Here is an 18,590-nt window from a genome sequence, read left to right as displayed (position 1 = left end):
TGTCAAACACACCGATGCCCTGCAACAGAAAAAAACAGTTTGCTATAATTTTTGTTTCCCAAGGTGGAATAGGTGTAAATAAGAAAATAAGAATATAAGAAATAGGAGCAGGAGTAGGACATATGGCCCCTCGAGCCTGCTCCGCCATTCAATAAAATCTTGGCTGATCTGATCTTGGCCTCAACTCCACTTCCCTGCCCGCTCCCCATAACCCTTTACTTCGTTATCGCTCAAAGATCTGTCTATCTCCGCCTTAAGTATACTCAATAACCCAGCCTCCACAGCTCCCTGTGGTAGAGAATTCCACAGATTCATGACCCTCTGAGAGAAGAAATTCCTTCTCATCTCCATTTTAAATGGGCGACCCCTTATTCTGAAACTATGCCCCCTAGTTCTAGATGCCCCCACGAGGGGAAACATCCTCTCTGCATCTACCCTGTCAAGCCCCCCTCAGAATCTTATATGTTTCAATAAGATCACCTCTCAGTCTTCTAAACTCCAATGAGTAGAGGCCCAACCTGCTCAACCTTCCTTCATAAGACAACTCCTTCATCTCCGAAATCAACCTCGTGAACCTTCTCTGAACTGCCTCCAATGCAAGTGTATCCCTCCTTAAATCAGGAAAACTTGCAATAGTAGTGACTTTTTAAAGCTCCTCTGACTCTGCAAATAAAACATTCTTGCATATTCTGTCAGCCTTGACACTCGCAAGTCACAGCTGGAATGTTAAGGTTTCCAGTCCCACTATTGAGCACATAATCTATGCTGAGGCTTCAGTGCAGCACTGAAGGAGTGCTGCATTGGCATCTTTTGGAGGAGGGCACTGTCTGACTTTCAGGTGTATTTAAACGGCCCATATTCAAAAAAGAAAAAACTGTGCATTTCTCCCACTGCCCTGGCCAGCATTTATTCCTCAACCGACATTATTAAAACAGGCCATCGGGTCATTTATCGCATTGCTGCTAGTGGAATATTGCTGTGTGCAAATTGGCTGTTGCACATTACAGCAACGACTACTCTTCAAAAGTACTTCATTAACTGTGATGTGTTTTGGGATGTGCTGAGGTTATGAAAGTTGATATATATATATACATGCAAATTCTTTTGTTCTTTTGGTTTCAACTGGGAGCCTTTCAATTTTTTTCTCCGCACCATTTCTCATATTTATCAAATTATTTTTGTGTTCGTTTTGCCGGCAGTTGAAGCTTCGAGACTCTCGAGTGTGTATGTGTGTGTCCTGCTGTTTGCTTCTGTCTGAAGTTATCTCGCATTGCTTGAGATTTTGTTCGCAGTTCTGTCGATTGACTGTTCCTCGAATATGTATTAAAAGGGGCCTCCCATGTCTTCTCTTCAGAGGTGTTATTAGTTTGCACTGCTTAAAGCCAGTCCTTTGCCCAATGTCAAGCATGCACTGTACACCACAGTTCTCTGTGGTCCCAAGTCGCCGTAGGCACATACGAACATACGAACATAAGAATTTGGACTGGGGGTAGGCGATTTTGCCCCTCGAGCCTGCACCGCCATTCTATAAGATCATGGCTGATCTGATCATTGGGCTCAGCTCCACTTCCCTGCCCGCTCCCCATAACCCTTCACCCGCTTATCGTTCAAAAATCTGTCTATCTCCGCCTTAAATATATTCAATGACCCAGCCTCCACAGCTCTCTGGGGCAGTGAATTCCACAGATTCACGACCCTCTGAGAGAAGAAATTCCTCCTCATCTCTGTTGGGGTATGGGGAAAAAGCAGGAATATGGTGTTGAGATAGAGGATCAGCCATGATCATACTGAATGGCGGTGCAGACTCGAAGGGCCGAATGGCCCACTACTGCTCTTATTTTCCATATTTCTATGTTTCTAAATGTGCGATCCCTTATTCTTAAATTATGCCCCCTAGTTCTGGATTCCCCCATGAGGGGAAACATCCTCTCTGCATCGATCCTGTCGAGCCTCCTCAGAATCTTATATTTTTCAATGAGATCACCTCTCATTCAGTGAGTTTGGAGATGATAAAGCAATAACATAGTAGATCAGCGTTTGTGAGCAGCAAGCATTGGGGGCTTTTTCTACAACTTGAAATGCAGCCAATAAACAGAACTGCTCGCACAATGAATATAATTGAGTTGCGGCAGAAAACATAGGGCAAACCAAATAGCATAATAAATAACTGCAGAACTAATCATATTCTCCATTGAAGCACCAACAACATATAGAGAAATGTATCGGCTCTTACTAAACGCTCTCAGCTCAGGCAGTTTGCATCCAAGACTACACTGAGTGTGCGATTTTGAATGGAAGCAAGATTGTTTGGTGAGTCGTTAACTGGACAGCATCAATTTAAAATGGGAGAAATTAGGAGATTTTCTCTAACAAAGCATCAACAGGACATCTACATTTCCTGCCAGTAACAGCAGTGGATGCAGAATCCATAATAGCTTTTATAAGAGAAGTGGATAAATATTAGAAAAATTGAAAAGGACAGGGGACAGGGCAGGGGGATTGAGGCCAGGCACGATGTGCCAAATGGCTTCCTCCGTGTTGCAAAAATGTTTTGATTCTGAGATATTCATTGACAGTTATAAAAAACTTAGAAAGCGTTGATTCAGAACAGAAAACAGAGCTCCAGAGGGTAGGCATCAGATGTCTGAAAGCTCTGCTATTAAGGGAGGAGAGAACGTCAAGGTCCAGGTCGGTGATTGGAGCATGGGCAGATACAGCAGGAGCAGCGAGAGAGTGTGGAGGGACATAATCGGGGCCCAGGAGAGGCGTGAGTTCAGGGCCAGGGGCCCAGGGGCAGCACGGCCCAGTCCACACTGCGATATGTGTGCGCACTAGGCCCGTGCAGCAGAGCAGGTCTCCAGTCGACCTGGATAACCCTTGCCACTGGACCAAGACCTCGCTCTGTCAAGCAAAATCCACGCACAGGCAGCTTCCACCCTTCAACATGTAGTTCGGGATCTGGAATATTAGGTCCTTCATTGAAACACCTGTGAACTCATCCCTTATTAGCGTGGATGCAAGTCATCCTCGATTCGAGGGACTGCCTATGATGATGATGGTGGGAAGGAGAATGCTTAGGGAGGGGTTTAAGGCATAAGTTGGGGCTTGGGGCTGGAAGAGATGGCTCAGATAGGATACAGCATGACCATGGAGGGGTTTGTGGACAAGCATTATTTTTGAACGTGGCATGTTGGGGATGGTGGAGATCGGCGGGGATAGGGACAATAGAGCCAGCCAGGATGTAGGTGACAGAGTTTGAATCAGTTGGGAGACTGTGTTGGTTCATGTTTGGACGGCTGGCAAGGAGGGTATTGAGGACGTCGAGTCCGGAGATAACAGAAGTGTGGAATAGAGTTTGAGTGGGATTGGAGTTGGAAGCAATTGGTCTTAGTGATGAATCATGGGATCTGAAATTCAGTTCAGGGTTGACCAAGGTTGCTCACCATCTGTTATAACACAAGGCAGAAGGACATGGGTTCAAGCCCATTCCAGAGACTTGAACACATAATCCACGTTGGCACTTCAGTGCGGTACTGGTGAAGATGCTTCGATGCTGGGGATGTTGGCCTGGTCAAGGACGCTAATGTTGGTGCGTCTGTTCTCCCAGGAGATTTGTAGGATCTTGCGGAGATATCGTTGGTGGTTTTTCTCCAGTGACTTGAGGTGTCTACTGTGCGCTGGGCAGGCCACATAATTCGCATGCCAGACACAAGGCTCCCAAAGCAAGCGCTCTACTCGTAACTCCTTCACGGCAAATGAGTCAAAGGTGGGCAGCGGAAACGTTACAAGGACACCCTCAAAGCCTCCCTGATAAAGTGCAGCATCCCCACTGACACCTGGGAGTTCCTGGCCAAAGACCGCCCTAAGTGGAGGAAGTGCATCCGGGAGGGCGCTGAGCACCTCGAGTCTCGTCACTGAGAGCATGCAGAAAGCAAGCGCAGGCAGCGGAAGGAGCGTGCGGCAAACCAGTCCCACCCATCCTTTCCTTCAACCACTGTCTGCCCCACCTGTGACACGGACTGTGGTTCTCGTATTGGACTGTACAGCCACCTAAGAACTCATGTTAAGAGTGGAAGCAAGTCTTCCTCGATTCTGAGGGACTGCCTATGATGATGATGATGGTGAAGGTGCTATCTTTCAGAGGAGATGTTAAACTGAGGCCCTGCCTGTCTGCCTGCCTACTGAGGTGGACATAAAAGATCTCATGTGTAATGCACTTACTTCATGGGTTCTTAGCGTAAGAATTCATAGCAACACATTGCTGTTAAGAACTAGTTGGTTTATTAGCAAAAGGTTTAACAATCACACTACACATTACCAGTTCATCCACCAGGCTCACAACCACCTGCCTCATTGTGGATCCCCCGAACCCGACTGGCTGGGGTTTTATTGAGTCTTGTGAGCATCACACGACTGGCTAAGCCACTCACAACTCAACAGCTCTACAACTATTTTGTTCCAAGACAATAAACGAGTGCCCCCTGATTAAAGGGGGGAGGGGGGCACACTCAAAAACTTTTCAGGTGCCCCCTATTTTTATTTTGAGGGCACCAACACACAAATTATACAAGTGCCTCCTGGCTAAAAAAGGGGTTAATATGTCCTTACTATACAGCATAAATGCACACGAAGTCCATACTAGAGAGAAGGTCACTCTGTGACCAGTAACCTTTATTAGCCAGCACTGAAGTGATGAAGGTGGGTGGAGCTTCCCCTTTTATACCTGAAAGTTCAGGTTAGGAGTGCCTCCCACAAGTTCACCACCTAGTGGTCAATGTTCTCACGGTGTACAACTTAGGTCAGTTTATACATGGGTTACAATGACAGTTGAATACATGACAGGGTGGGGGGGAGGGGCACTAAAACTGGCACAATAAACAAATTAAACTTTAGACAAAAAACATCAAATTCAAATTTGGTTGCATGGGGTGATGATGCACTCAAGTCCCTCCGCTGACCACCTCTCACAGAAGGCCGCAAGCGTACCGGTGGACACCGCGTGCTCCATCTCCAGGGACACCCTGGCTCAGATGTAACCATGGAAGAGAGGCAGGCAGTCGGGCTGAACGACCCCCTCGACCGCCCGCTGCCTGGACCGGCTGATGGCCCCTTTGGCCGTGCCCAGGAGCAGTCCTACGAGGAGGCCTTCAGACCTGCCCGCTCTTCTCTGCACAGGGTGCCCAAAGATCAGGAGTGTGGGACCAGAATTTGAGGAGCAGCCCCTTCAAATATTGGAACTGGGGCTGCAACCTCGCACACTCAATAAAAACATGGAACATGGACTCTTCCAGACCGCAGGAATTACAGGCGGCCTGGGAGCCCGTGAACCGACTTAAAAACCTATTGCACGGGACTGCTCCGTGCACCACCCACCAGACCAAGTCCCCAATAAATAGGGGGAGGACTCCCGCGTAGAGTGCACTCCAACGGGGACCCCCGGCCCCTCCAGACGGCAAGATGGTGCGCCTTGGCGTGTCCGGATGGCAGATGAGGATGGCAAGGTGGAGAGTGTGCAAGAGCAGCCCGTACAGGAATCCCCTGAAAGGCACGGAGGGGATTTCCCCGAGGAGGCTCAAGTTGGATTTTGGGGCTTGGCGCCGATGAGGAATTCCGTCCGGAATGGGGTCAGTTTGGATGGGATTGAATCACGTGCTTGAGTCTCCTCGACACACCTAATGGAGTCAAGACCCACGCTGCTTTTAGCGACTCGATGGCATTGGATGTTGGCCTCAACAGCTCCACAACTATTTTGTTGTAAACATTAATCAAGTGCCCCCCCAAGGGTGGGGCGTCAGTCTCCAAAAACATTTCAAATGCCCCCATTGTTTTTTTTTTGAGGGCACCATAAACACAAACCCGTGAGCATACTCGCAGGTGCATAAATTACACCATGGTATTATTTGAAGAGGAGCAGCGGAGTTCTCTCAGTGCCCTGGCTAACATTCCTCCCTCAATGAACATCACCAAAAACAAATTATCTGGTCATTTTACCTCATTGCTGTCTGTGAGACCTTGATGTGTGGAAATTAGTTGCCATGGTTCCTACATTACAACAATGACTGCACTTCAAAAGTACTTCATTGGCTGTGAAGTGCTTTGGGACATCCTGAGGTTGTGGAAGGTGCTATATAAATGCAGGTTATTTCTTCCTGGAAGCACACTTTCAGTCAATGCTAATCTTTGCTTGATTTTGTGCCAGGAGACAACACAATCTATCCCTGTGTGCCTTCCCAAGGGGATTCTCTCTGAAAAGCCTCTTTAGAAGCAGCCAGGTCTGCAACAAAAATTTTTATCCATTCCATTTGTGAGCGCAATTAAAATCAAACATACTGGGGACCGATTCACAGTTACGGGAGATAGATTAGCCAGTCCAATTTCTAAAGGCTGAAATTAATTTCTAATACTAGATTGGCTAGCTTTTAAAAAATTAATTCTGATATGTGGGCGTCGCTGGCAAGGCCGGCATTTATTGCCCATCCCTAATTGCCCCTTGAGAAGGTGGTGGTGAGCCACCTTCTTGAACCGCTGCAGTCCGTGTGGTGAAGGTGCTCCCACAGTGCTGTTAGGGAGGGAGTTCCAGGATTTTGACCCAGCGACGAGGAAGGAACAGGCGATATATTTCCAAGTCAGGGTGGTGTGTGACTCGGAGGGGAACGTGGAGGTGGTGGTGTTCCCATGCACCTGCTGCCCTTGTCCTTCTAGGTGGTAGAGGTCGCGGGTTTGGGAGGTGCTGCCGAAGAAGCCTTGGCGAGCTAGTTAAATAAATACTACTTCTGTTTATGGAAATTTATTTGCAATAATGTCATCAAGTTGGATGTGATCTAATGCCATCCATTTTTGATTCCTCGTTGTGACTGAATTATTATTATATATGGTTATATTGTGAATACAATGGATAGATAGGGAAACTGACTGAATCATGAATGATAATCCACTGCTTCAATTAAGTTTGAGGTGTCCATTCTAGAATAGAAGTACTCCTATACATTCAACTCTTGCAATCAGTAAGTAATTTAATGTAGTGGTTTTAAGAATATGACAGTAACACTTTGAAACCAAAGCTGAAATCAAAGTTTTTTCAAAATGCGAATCTCCCAGAAATTGTCATCATGTCACTGACCATCCACAAGTAGCGACTACCCTGTAATTGCAATTCCAGCCCATCGTTAAATGTTTTCCAGCAATCGATGCAAAGGTGCAATCAGGGATTGAGCTGCAAACCTCGCACTGTGTCCTAATCACAGCATTTACTGCAGCACTCAACCAATCAGAATAGGTCACACTTTTAAGTACTTATCCGAACTAGAAAAAAAACCCAGCTGCTCTTAATTTGGCAGCTGCTACATTCCTGGGGCATGCATTCCCACATTGGACTGTTGCGCACGGCACCAGTTCTCAATCCTTCCTGAGGTTGTTGTCCTCTCCCTCTGGGCCACCCCTTGAAGTCCACACGTTCAGGCTGGTGCTGCTGTATTTCCCAAGGCCGCAGCTGTCCTCCTATGCCATCTCACTCAGACAATTGGTATTAAAATTCCGGACTCATGGGAATACACGAGGGAAGGCAGTAACATGCAGTCCATTTATGCTGAATTGCTTTTCTAATTTGGCAATTATGGTGTATGAAATGATACAATGAACTCCGTTCTGTGAACCAGTGACCAGGTGTAACTTGGTCAGACTTTACTGGCTTCCAGAAGTGACAATGCAAAGGTGAAGTTCAGCTTATAAACGTGGCCCAGCACGAGTGTACCTATGACCCTAGGACCTCCGACGGTAGTGCCCTCTGGTGGTGGGCAGACCTTATGTACATACATTACATCATTCCCCCCGCCAGTTCTTGGCACAAGTCCATATTACAAGTTCAGACGGTCCGGAGCCCTTCGCTCCCTGGTTGACCACCTCAGTACAATCCCAGTGCTTTCCGAGTCTCTCACAACTTGGGGCTCGGTGTTGACCACAGTGGGTTCTTCTGATGGCTGGACGAGAGTTGGTTGGTCGTCTAAGCTCACAGTGTCTTCTTCCAACTGTGTCTTAGCTTGATTTGATCAATGTGTTTCCTGCACATCTGCCCATTCTTGAGCTTAACCATATACACCCGGTTACCCTCCTTACCCATAACATTGCCCGGGAGCCACTTGGGCTTTTGACCATGGTTAAGTACATACACTGGGTCATTTACAGATATGTCACGTGACACTGCGGCGTGGTCGTGATACCACTGCTGGTGTTGACGTCGGGTTTCGACATGATCGTTAAGGTCAGGATGGACTAGAGAGAGCCTGGTTTTGAGGCCTCTCTTCATCAATAGTTCCGCATTCGGGACCCCGGTGAGCGTGTGTGGCCTTCTCGTGTAACTGAGCAGTATGCGTAACAAGCGTGTCTGCAAGGAACCATGAGTTACATGTTTCAGGCCCTGCTTGATGGTTTGAACTGCCCACTCCACTTGACCATTGGAGACGGGATTGAACAGGGCTGACCTCACGTGTTTTATGCCGTTGCGTTTCATGAACACTTGAAATTCCAGGCTTGTGAAACACGGTCCGTTGTCGCTGACAATGATGTCTGGCAGACCATGTGTGGCAAACATGGCTCTCAGGTTCTCAATGGTGGCAGTGAAGTGCTGGATGACATGATCACACATTCTATCCATTTGGTATGCATCCACCACTACAAAAGATATTTTACCGAGGCAGGGGCCCGCAAAGTCGATGTGGATTCTAGACCGTGGTTTGGATGGCCATGACCATAGACTGAGCGGAGCTTCCTTTGGGGCATTGCCTAACTGCAGGCAAGTGCTGCACTGATGTACGCATGACTCTAAGTCCAAGTCAATGCCAGGCCACCAAAAATGGGACCTGGCGATGGCCTTCACCATGACAAGACTAGGATGTGTACTATGTAACTCGCGTACAAATCTCGCCCTGTCTTTCTTGGTTATTACAACATGATTAGCCCACAGTAAACAGTCGGACTGGATGGAAAGCTCATCTTTGCAATGGCTGTACAGGTTGCTTTCATCACCCATTTCCTTGGGGATCGTCGACCCAGTTCCCATTAAGAACACAATGTTTTACAATCGTATCGGCTCTGATCCTGGTTGGTCCAGGTCTTAACTTGTTGAGCAGTGACAGGTGACAGGTGACCCTTCACTCTCAAAGGCATCCATGGCCATGAGTAGCTCTGCGGGGATTGGCATTTCCACCTCCGGTGTGGGCAACGGTAACCGGCTCAATGCATCAGCGCAGTTGTCGGTGCCTGGTCTATGGCAAATGACAAAATCATAGGCAGATAATGTCAACGCGGGACGATGCGTTGGTATTGATACCTTTGTGTTCCGAGAACAACGGTATAAGCGGCTTGTGATCAGTTTCCAGCGAAGCCCAAACAGGGACTGGTGCATTTTTTTTTACCCCAGAAACACATGCTGAATCCTTTTTCTCTACCATGCCGTAGGGTCTTTCTGTCTTGGACAGGCTTCAAGACGCGAATGCAACTGGTTGTAGTTTGCCTGACTCATTAGCTTGCTGGAGTACGCAGCCGACCCCATAGGACGACGCATCACAGGTCAAAACTAGACACTTGCATGGGTCAAACAGTACCAGTAGTTTGTGGGAACACAACAGATTTCTAGCCTTCTCAAAGGCTCTGTCTTGAAGTTCACCCCACACCCAGTCGTCTCCTTTCCTGAGCAGCTTGTGCAAAGGCTCTAATACTGTGCTCAATTTGGGTAAGGAGTAACCGAAGTAGTTGAGAAGAACCAGGAACAAATGCAGCTCCGTCACATTCTGGGGCCTGGGCGCATTTTTGATGGCCTCTGTTTTCGTGTCTGTAGGCCTGATTCTGTCTGCAGTAATCTTTCGTCCAAGAAATTCGACCTCTGGTACCATGAAAACGCACTTCGAACGTTTCAGCCTGAGTCCCACTTTGTTCAGATGACGCAGAACCTCTTCCAGATTGTGCAGGTGCTCGGCGGTGTCACGATCTATGACTAGGATGTCATCTTGGGGAGGGATTTCAATAGGCTCTCCATGTTTCTCTGAAATATGGCTGCTGCCGAACGAATGCCAAAAGGGCACCTGTTGTAAATAAACAGTCCTTTGTGCGTGTTAATGCACGTAAGTTTCTTTGATGATTCAACCAGTTCCTGTGTCATGTAGGCTGACCTTAGATCCAATTTGGTGAACGATTTTCCCCCGGCTAGCGTTGCAAACAGGTCATCAGCTTTTGGTAGAAGGTACTGATCTTGTTTCGAAACTCAGTTGATCGTGACCTTGTAGTCTCCACAAATCCTGACTGTGCCGTCGCTCTTTAACACCGGAATAATGGGACTGGCCCATTCATTAAATTCGACCGGTGAGATGACCCCCTCGCATTGTAGCCTGTCCAATTCGAGCTCGACCTTTTCTCTCATCATGTGCGCGACCGCTCTGGCTTTGTGATGGATGGGCCTTGCGTCTGGGCCTAGGTGAATCTGCACCTTAGCTCCCTTGAAGCTGCCAATTCCCGGTTCAAACAGTGAGGGAAATTTGCTCAGCATTTGAGCACATAAATCATCATCCACTGATGAGAAAGCTTTGATATCGTACCATTTCCATTTTATTTTCTCGAGCCAACTCCTGCTGAATAATGATGGGCCATTGCCTGGGATAATCCATAATGGTAGATCATGAACTGCTCCCTCATACAACACTCTTACTGCTTCACTACCGATCACTGGTATGAGCTCTTTGGTGTAGGTACGCAACTTCGCATTTATCGGACTCAGCTTGGATCTCTCTGCCTTGGGCTCCCACAGCTTTTCGAAAGTCCTCTGGCTCATTATCGATTGACTCGCACCCGTGTCTAATTCTAAGGATACCGGCACGCCTTTAATTTTACTCCCATCATTATCGGTTGGCTCTTTGTTAGTATTTTTACCTCCATCATTATTGGTTAGCTCGCTGTTAGGAACGCACGTACGTTACACACTTCCTTCTTGGAGCTTTCAAATGCCTCGGGCTGCATCGCCAGATCCACACTGGATTGATCATCATCCATGTGGTGTGTCGCAGCTCGCTTGCTCTGCTGTGGACACGTCCGCTGAAGATGCCCCATCTTCGCACATCCTCTGCATGCATACTGCCTGAAGTGGCACTGATGGGTTTGGTGATTGCCCCCACAACACCAACACTCGGATTTGCGCCCGATGGCGGGCTTTGAGCAGCTCCCGTCCTCGCATACGCAGTCGAGTAGGCCCTCGATGGCGAACTTTGAGTGGCTCCCGACCTTGCAGACGCAGTCGAGTAGGCCCTCGATGGCGAACTTTGAGTGGCTCCCGACCTTGCAGACGCAGTCAAGTAGGCCCTGCCATGTGCAGCTCTACCGGCCATCGATACAATTTTGTATGCATTACTTGCCATGGAGTTCCTGTTTTGTTGCGATATCTGCTTCGTGCTTTTCTGCGCGGACATGCAAGCCTGGGCGATGGTGATGACCTTGCTGAGGTCCGGAGTCTCCACAGCCAGCAGCTTACTTAAGATCGCGGCATGTCTTCCAAATCAGGCCCAAATTTGCAAAGCCCTGCAAAACGTCTCAGGTCGGCAACAAATGTTGCTATGTCCTGGCCTTCTGGACGAACGTGCATATAGAAACGATATCTGGATATGAGGATTTCTTCCGTGGGTTTAAGGTGTTCCTGAACTAGAGCACACAGTTCTTTGTAATCCTTTTCTGTTGGAAGAGTGGGTGAGAGAAAATTCTTGATGAGTACATAGGTTGTGGGGTCACAGACGGTGAGAAGAACTGCTCTGCGCTTCCCTGCATCCTTATCTTTGTTTAGGTCGTTTGCCATGAAATACTGATCAAGATGATCTCTCCAATCCTCTCCCTCATTGAATCTCTCGAGAATTCCAACAGTATTCGATCGTGCTGTGCTCGCCATACTTTTGCGTGGGTTCTTATTTGCCTCGTCACCAGTTATGGTGTATAAAATGATACAATGAACTCCGTACTGTGAACCAGTGACTAGGTGTAACCTGGTCAGTCTTTATTGGCTTCCAAAAGTGAAGATACAAAGGTGAAGATCAGCTTATATACCGGTCCCAGCACGAGTGTACCTATGACCCTAGGACCTCCGACGGTAGTGTCCTCTGGTGGTGGGCAGACCTTATGTACATACATTGCAGCAATATATGAGTGAACGGAATGATTCTGATTGATGGAATTTCATGCTAAATCCCAACTGGGGCTCTGTTCCTGCACCTCAGGAGTTGTAATGCTACAAAGAAGGTAACTAATTAGCGGACACCGGCATAACCCAGAAACATAGGGACAGGAGGAGGCCATTCAGCCCCTCAAGGTTGTTCTGCCATTCAGTTATATCATGGCTGCTCTGTATCTCAACTCTATTTACCCGCTGTTGCTCCATGACCCTTGAAACCCTCACCCAAGGGACTAAAAACCTTGAAGCATTTAGCTAAATCAAGCCATTGCATGGAAGCAAAGATGCATTAACTCAGTTTGCTTGGTGACCTGTTTGGTTAAGCATTTCCTTTAAGTTTCTTTTAAAATCTTACTCTATTGAACATTGAGATGGCTGAAGCCATCACCTTCGGCTCCTGCCATTGCTCTCGTGCACATTTGGCCCTGGCCACTGTCTCAGGCTGAGCCAGACCATTCACAACCTTGGCATTCTATTTGACCCCAAAGCTTCCTTTCCAAACCCTGTGGCTCATCGGGTAGCACTCTCGCCTCTGAGTCAGAAAGTTGTGGGTTCAAGCCCCACTCCAGGGACTTGAGCATGACAAAATCTAGGGTGCACTGCACTGTCGGAGGTGCCGTCTTTCAGATGAGACGTTAAACTGAGGTCCTGTCTGCTCTCTCTCTCTCTATCTCTCGTAAAAGATCTCATGGCACTATTTCGAAGAAGAGCAGGGGAGTTATCCCTAGTGTCCTGGCCAATATTTATCCCTCAATCATCCTATCAAAAAACAGACTATCTGGTCATTATCACATTGCTGTTTGTGGGAGCTTGCTTGCACGCAAATTGGCTGCCGCATTTCCCACATTACAACAGTGACTACACTCCAAAAAGTATTGCAAAGTGCTTTGAGACATCCGGTGGTCGTGATAGGCCTTATATAAATCCAAGTCTTTCTTTCTTTCTGCACACTCTCCATCACAAAGACTACCTCCGTAACATTGCCCATCTCCTCAGCCCATCTGCTGCAGGTCCTCTGAAGTGTCTGCTGGAAAAAATTTTTTTACCACAAACTAAAGGGTTTGGAAACATCGCCCTGCTGCAGACGCTATAGTTAAAAAACAGAATGGAAAGTGCTGGGTAATTATACAGAAGGGAGTGTTTCATCCATAAATATATCTCTCTTGTAGCAAGACAGACAGCTAGACAATCTGGAGATACTTAATTAGTAAACTGCAGCAGGCATCAATGATTAGGTCATCTTGAAGCCAGGCTCTGTCAGAGAATCACACTTTGCCTGGAACATGTCGAACCGCACCAGCACTTACATTATTCATTTCTGGATCATTCAGATGCCTACGGGGGACATGTCAAGAATTAGACAGCCATCTGTATTGCATTACACGTCTCAGGTGATTGTAACTCTGAGCAGGAAAAATGAACAATTTGGTTTTTATTTTGGTTTCCCCACAAAAGTGCCCAGCAGCAATAAGGAAAGCAGGCATTAGTTCCAATAAATAGTCGGCTTTCCTGGAGCACAGTCAGCAAAGACCGTGTGGGTTTGTAAATGTTGATGCTCACCAAGGGACAGCGGTGTCGGGATGTGAAATATTTATTCCACTTTTCTCACCCAGTATCACTCGCACGTCGCTTAAAATGTGGGGAGATGTAGAGAGCAAGGTCCCCCGCAGGATAGCTTTGTTGGCCGAGCGAACGATATGAAAGATCTGTGCCAGACTTGTATCTGCTGAGAACTAGATTGAAAAGCATTTAAACTCCTTTCACCATTCGGACCTTCACGGTCATCGGGCAATTTTAGCTTTCAAATCCATCAGTCTAGGTTAACATTGAACCCAGTTCCCACAGGTCAAAGGCAACCCACACTGCCTTTCAGAAACAGCTCCGCTCCATCAAGAACACAGTGATTTTTGCAGTGTGGAAGAGGTTGAAAAGATTGACAAATCAGAAGAGAACCATAAGTGGCAGTAAATATTGTAACCTCAAAGAGTGTGGCGAGTTCAGAATCAGCGAAGGAGTTATGCTGCTTCATATATTTCTTCCAGCTGTGATTATACACTACCTTCTCATGCAACATTGAGATGGTATTTAGGCTCATAGGTTGAGGCCTTTGCATCAATCCAGCCCTGCCTTCAACCGAGTGTTTCATGTAAGCATGGCGCACCTAAAAATCTACAGACCACAATGGAAAGAGAGCCAAAAATGGCCAGAGATTATGGTCTGAAATTGTTGAACTCAACTTTGAGTCGAAAATACTGTAAAGTGCCTAAATGAAAGATGAGGTGCTGTTCCTCGAGCTTGCGTTGAGCTTTGTTGGAACAGCGTAGGAGGTAAGGACGGAGATGTCGGAGTGGGAGTGGGACGGAGAATTAAAGTGGGGACTGAACGGAGGTGTTCCACAAAGCGGTCACCCAATGTGCACTCTGTCTCCCCAATGTAAAGGAGACCACATCATGAGCAGCGAATACAGTACACTAAATTGAAAGAAGTACAAGTAAATCGCTGTTTCACCTGGAAGGAGTGTTTGGGGCCCTGGACAGTGGGAAGGGAGGAGGTAAAAGGGCAGGTGTTGCATCTGTTCTTTTCGAACATTCGCCAGTTCTGACGAAGGGTCATCGACCTGAAACGTTAACTCTGTTTTTTCTCTCCACAGATGCTGCCTGACCTGCTGAGATTTCCAGCATTTTCTGTTTTTATTTCAGATTCCAGCATCGGCAGTATTTTGCTTTTGTGTTAGTACTAAAAAAACAGATGATCGACTAATTATCTTAGTGCTGTTTGTGGGAGCTTGCTGTGTGCAAACTGGCTGCCACATTTTCCACATTACAGCAGTGACTACATTCCACAGAGTGCATCATTGGCTGTAAAGCATTTTGGGAAGTCCGGAGGTGTAAAAATGCAAGTTCCTTCTGAGACTTTGGATCTGTGGATACTGTTTACCTTCTAAAAGGAGCGGTGAGCGGCGGCCAAAGGCAGCGTGGCAACATACCACTACAAAGTACAGCGCGAGCTGGTGCAGGAGGGTGACGGGTGTGAAGAGTGACATCATCAAGGTCCAGGTCGGTGCTTGGAGCGTGAGCAAATACAGCAGGAACGGCGAGAGACTGTGGAGGGACGTGATCGGGGCCCGGAAGAAACGTGAATTCGGGGCCAGGGTCTCGGGGGCAGCACGGGCCCAGCCCACACTGTGCGACATGTGCGCGCACTAGGTCCGTGCAGCAGGGCAGGTCTCCAGTCGTCTTGGTTAAGCCTTGCCACTCGACCAAGACCTAGCTCTGTCAAGCCCGTGTGGTGGCTGGTGTGCAACGGCCACCACATGTTAAAAAAAAATCCATGCACAGGCACCTTCCACCCTTCAGGATGTAGTTCGGGTCCTTCATTGAAACACCCGGGAACTCGTCCTTTTTTTGGCATGGAAGCAAGTCATCCTCGTTTCGAGGGACCGCCTATGATGATGATGATCTATCAACAAGAGGTGGGGACACAATCACCAATTCTGAGTCGTTCCCTGAGGCAGCAGCTAGTTGTCTTGTTACCACCTTTAGTTTTGCTTCACATCAGAGCAATACAAAGCTGGCTCTCAGAATGGAGTGCTGCTGTCTGCAATGCATTAATAATCTGAATGTGTGTCTCGAAATGGTGCTTTTTAAATTTGTATTCATGTTTATTCTTGTGGAGATTGTCACAATTAAGTGTGGAACTGGAGTACAGATAGGCCTATTGTAACAATCAATTTTGTTAATACTCGTATGGAGCTCTGCTCTATTATTCCTTGTCCCCAGTTGCCATTAGTCAAGCGTGTGGGAGAGCAGGGTACAAATAGATTCTTCACGTAAAGAGTTTCCAATTTTCTTTGCAATTCACATGTTTCTGCCAAAGATGCCTTATAAACTATTTGCACGATAAATCTATGGTCGTGTATATGGATAAACAACAAATAATTCAAAACTGATTGCTGAACCAATTCATCATTGTAAATTGACTCTCCTTTGAGGAATTGTAATCTTTAGTTTCAGTTCCCAACCTCTCTCACAGTGAGATTCCTCCTGTACTTCTATCTGGGAAGCAATTCCAATTATAATAAGTTTGGCTAACATTCTCCCGTTGAACACAACAAAAACCATTTATAAAGCTCATGTTATAAAGCATTTATAACAGGATTACAAAATTCTCATCCTGGTTTTCAAATCCCTCCACGACCTCACCCCTCCCTATCTCTGTAATCCCCCCAGCCCCACAACCCCTCCCGAGATGTCTGCGCTCCTCTTGAGCATCCCTGATTATAATCGTTCACCCATTGGTGTTCGGGAACGGTAGTATAGAGGCCTGCAATAATAATCCATAGAAGTGAGTTCAAATCTTACCACGGCAGCTTGGGAATTTAAATTCAGTGAATTAAATTAATCTGGGATTTTTTTAAAGAACTAGTATCGGTCATGGTGACCATGAAATTATCGGACGGGCGTAAAAACCCATCTGGTTCACTAATGTCCTTTAGTGGAGGAAATCTGTATTTCCTGGTTTGGCCCATATGTGACTCCAGACAAGTCATTTCAGTTGTAAAAAAAAAAAATGCTGCAAGAAACAGTTCGCCGTGAAATTCCGAGGAGGAGTTCCCACGGGTAAATCCTGAAAAAATAGAAATAAACTGCGCACTTACCTGGAGCTGCTGCGCACATTGGGACTCCCGATCCACAGGCCCCCTCTCCCAATGATGGCAGCACATGCACGTCGGCACGTCCGCAGGAGTCACGTGTGCCTGGATATTTTCTCATTCACTTTTCAGAATGGCAGGCAGTGACTAGTGGGGTACCGCAAGGTTCTGTGCTGGGGCCCCAGCTGTTTACACTGTACATTAATGATTTAGATGAGGGGATTAAATGTAGTATCTCCAAATTTGCGGATGACACTAAGTTGGGTGGCAGTGTGAGCTGCGAGGAGGATGCTATGAGGCTACAGAGCGACTTGGATAGGTTAGGTGAGTGGGCAAATGCATGGCAGATGAAGTATAATGTGGATAAATGTGAGGTTATCCACTTTGGTGGTAAAAACAGAGAGACAGACTATTATCTGAATGGTGACAGATTAGGAAAAGGGGAGGTGCAAAGAGACCTGGGTGTCATGGTACATCAGTCATTGAAGGTTGGCATGCAGGTGCAGCAGGCGGTTAAGAAAGCAAATGGCATGTTGGCCTTCATAGCAAGGGGATTTGAGTACAGGGGCAGGGAGGTGTTGCTACAGTTGTACAGGGCATTGGTGAGGCCACACCTGGAGTATTGTGTACAGTTTTGGTCTCCTAACCTGAGGAAGGACATTCTTGCTATTGAGGGAGTGCAGCGAAGGTTCACCAGACTGATTCCCGGGATGGCGGGACTGACCTATCAAGAAAGACTGGATCAACTGGGCTTGTATTCACTGGAGTTCAGAAGAATGAGAGGGGACCTCATAGAAACATATAAAATTCTGACGGGGTTAGACAGGTTAGATGCAGGAAGAATGTTCCCAATGTTGGGGAAGTCCAGAACCAGGGGTCACAGTCTAAGGATAAGGGGTAAGCCATTTAGGACCGAGATGCGGAGGAACTTCTTCACCCAGAGAGTGGTGAACCTGTGGAATTCTCTACCACAGAAAGTTGTTGAGGCCAATTCACTAAATATATTCAAAAAGGAGTTAGATGAGGTCCTTACTGCTAGGGGGATCAAGGGGTATGGCGAGAAAGCAGGAATGGGGTACTGAAGTTGAATGTTCAGCCATGAACTCATTGAATGGCGGTGCAGGCTAGAAGGGCCGAATGGCCTACTCCTGCACCTATTTTCTATGTTTCTATGTTTCTAATAGGAGATTCGTAAGTTACAAATCTCCTATCCGATGAATGAGAAAAACCCCAAAAAGGACAAACACTATACAAAACATTTAAAAAACACCTCATACAATAACCTAATAGAAATTAAAAATGTTACACGTTTTTTAAATTAAAATAAATTCCCGATTTTTAAAAAAGGTTAGGGTTAGGATTTAAAATAAAATTATCTGAGTGGGCAGGGTTTTAACATAAATGTATTTTTAATTTTTATTTTAATCATGTTTTTTCTATGTTTTTAAACACTTACACCTGTAAAAGTAGGCTCTAGGCCTGTTTTTTTCAGGTGCAGGATTTTAAAGGACATTTGTTGGGCAAGATATTCATAAATATCGAAAATCTTGCCCTGCAAGTGTCCTTGCTCCCGAGATACGGAGGATCTGTCAAGCCAGAAACTTGACAGATCAGAAAAGCCGGTTTTCAGCGCATGCGCATTTCGTGCTGAAAACCGTCTTTTCCGATGCTTTCCCGGTTGTGTAGAAACTTTGTACAGACCCAGGAACGTTGGAATTTCGGGGCCAATAAGAAGAATAA

This window comes from Pristiophorus japonicus, chromosome 2 (genome assembly GCF_044704955.1).
Source record: "Pristiophorus japonicus isolate sPriJap1 chromosome 2, sPriJap1.hap1, whole genome shotgun sequence".
Classification (NCBI taxonomy): Eukaryota; Metazoa; Chordata; class Chondrichthyes; family Pristiophoridae; genus Pristiophorus; species Pristiophorus japonicus.
This window is presented reverse-complemented; position numbering follows the sequence as displayed.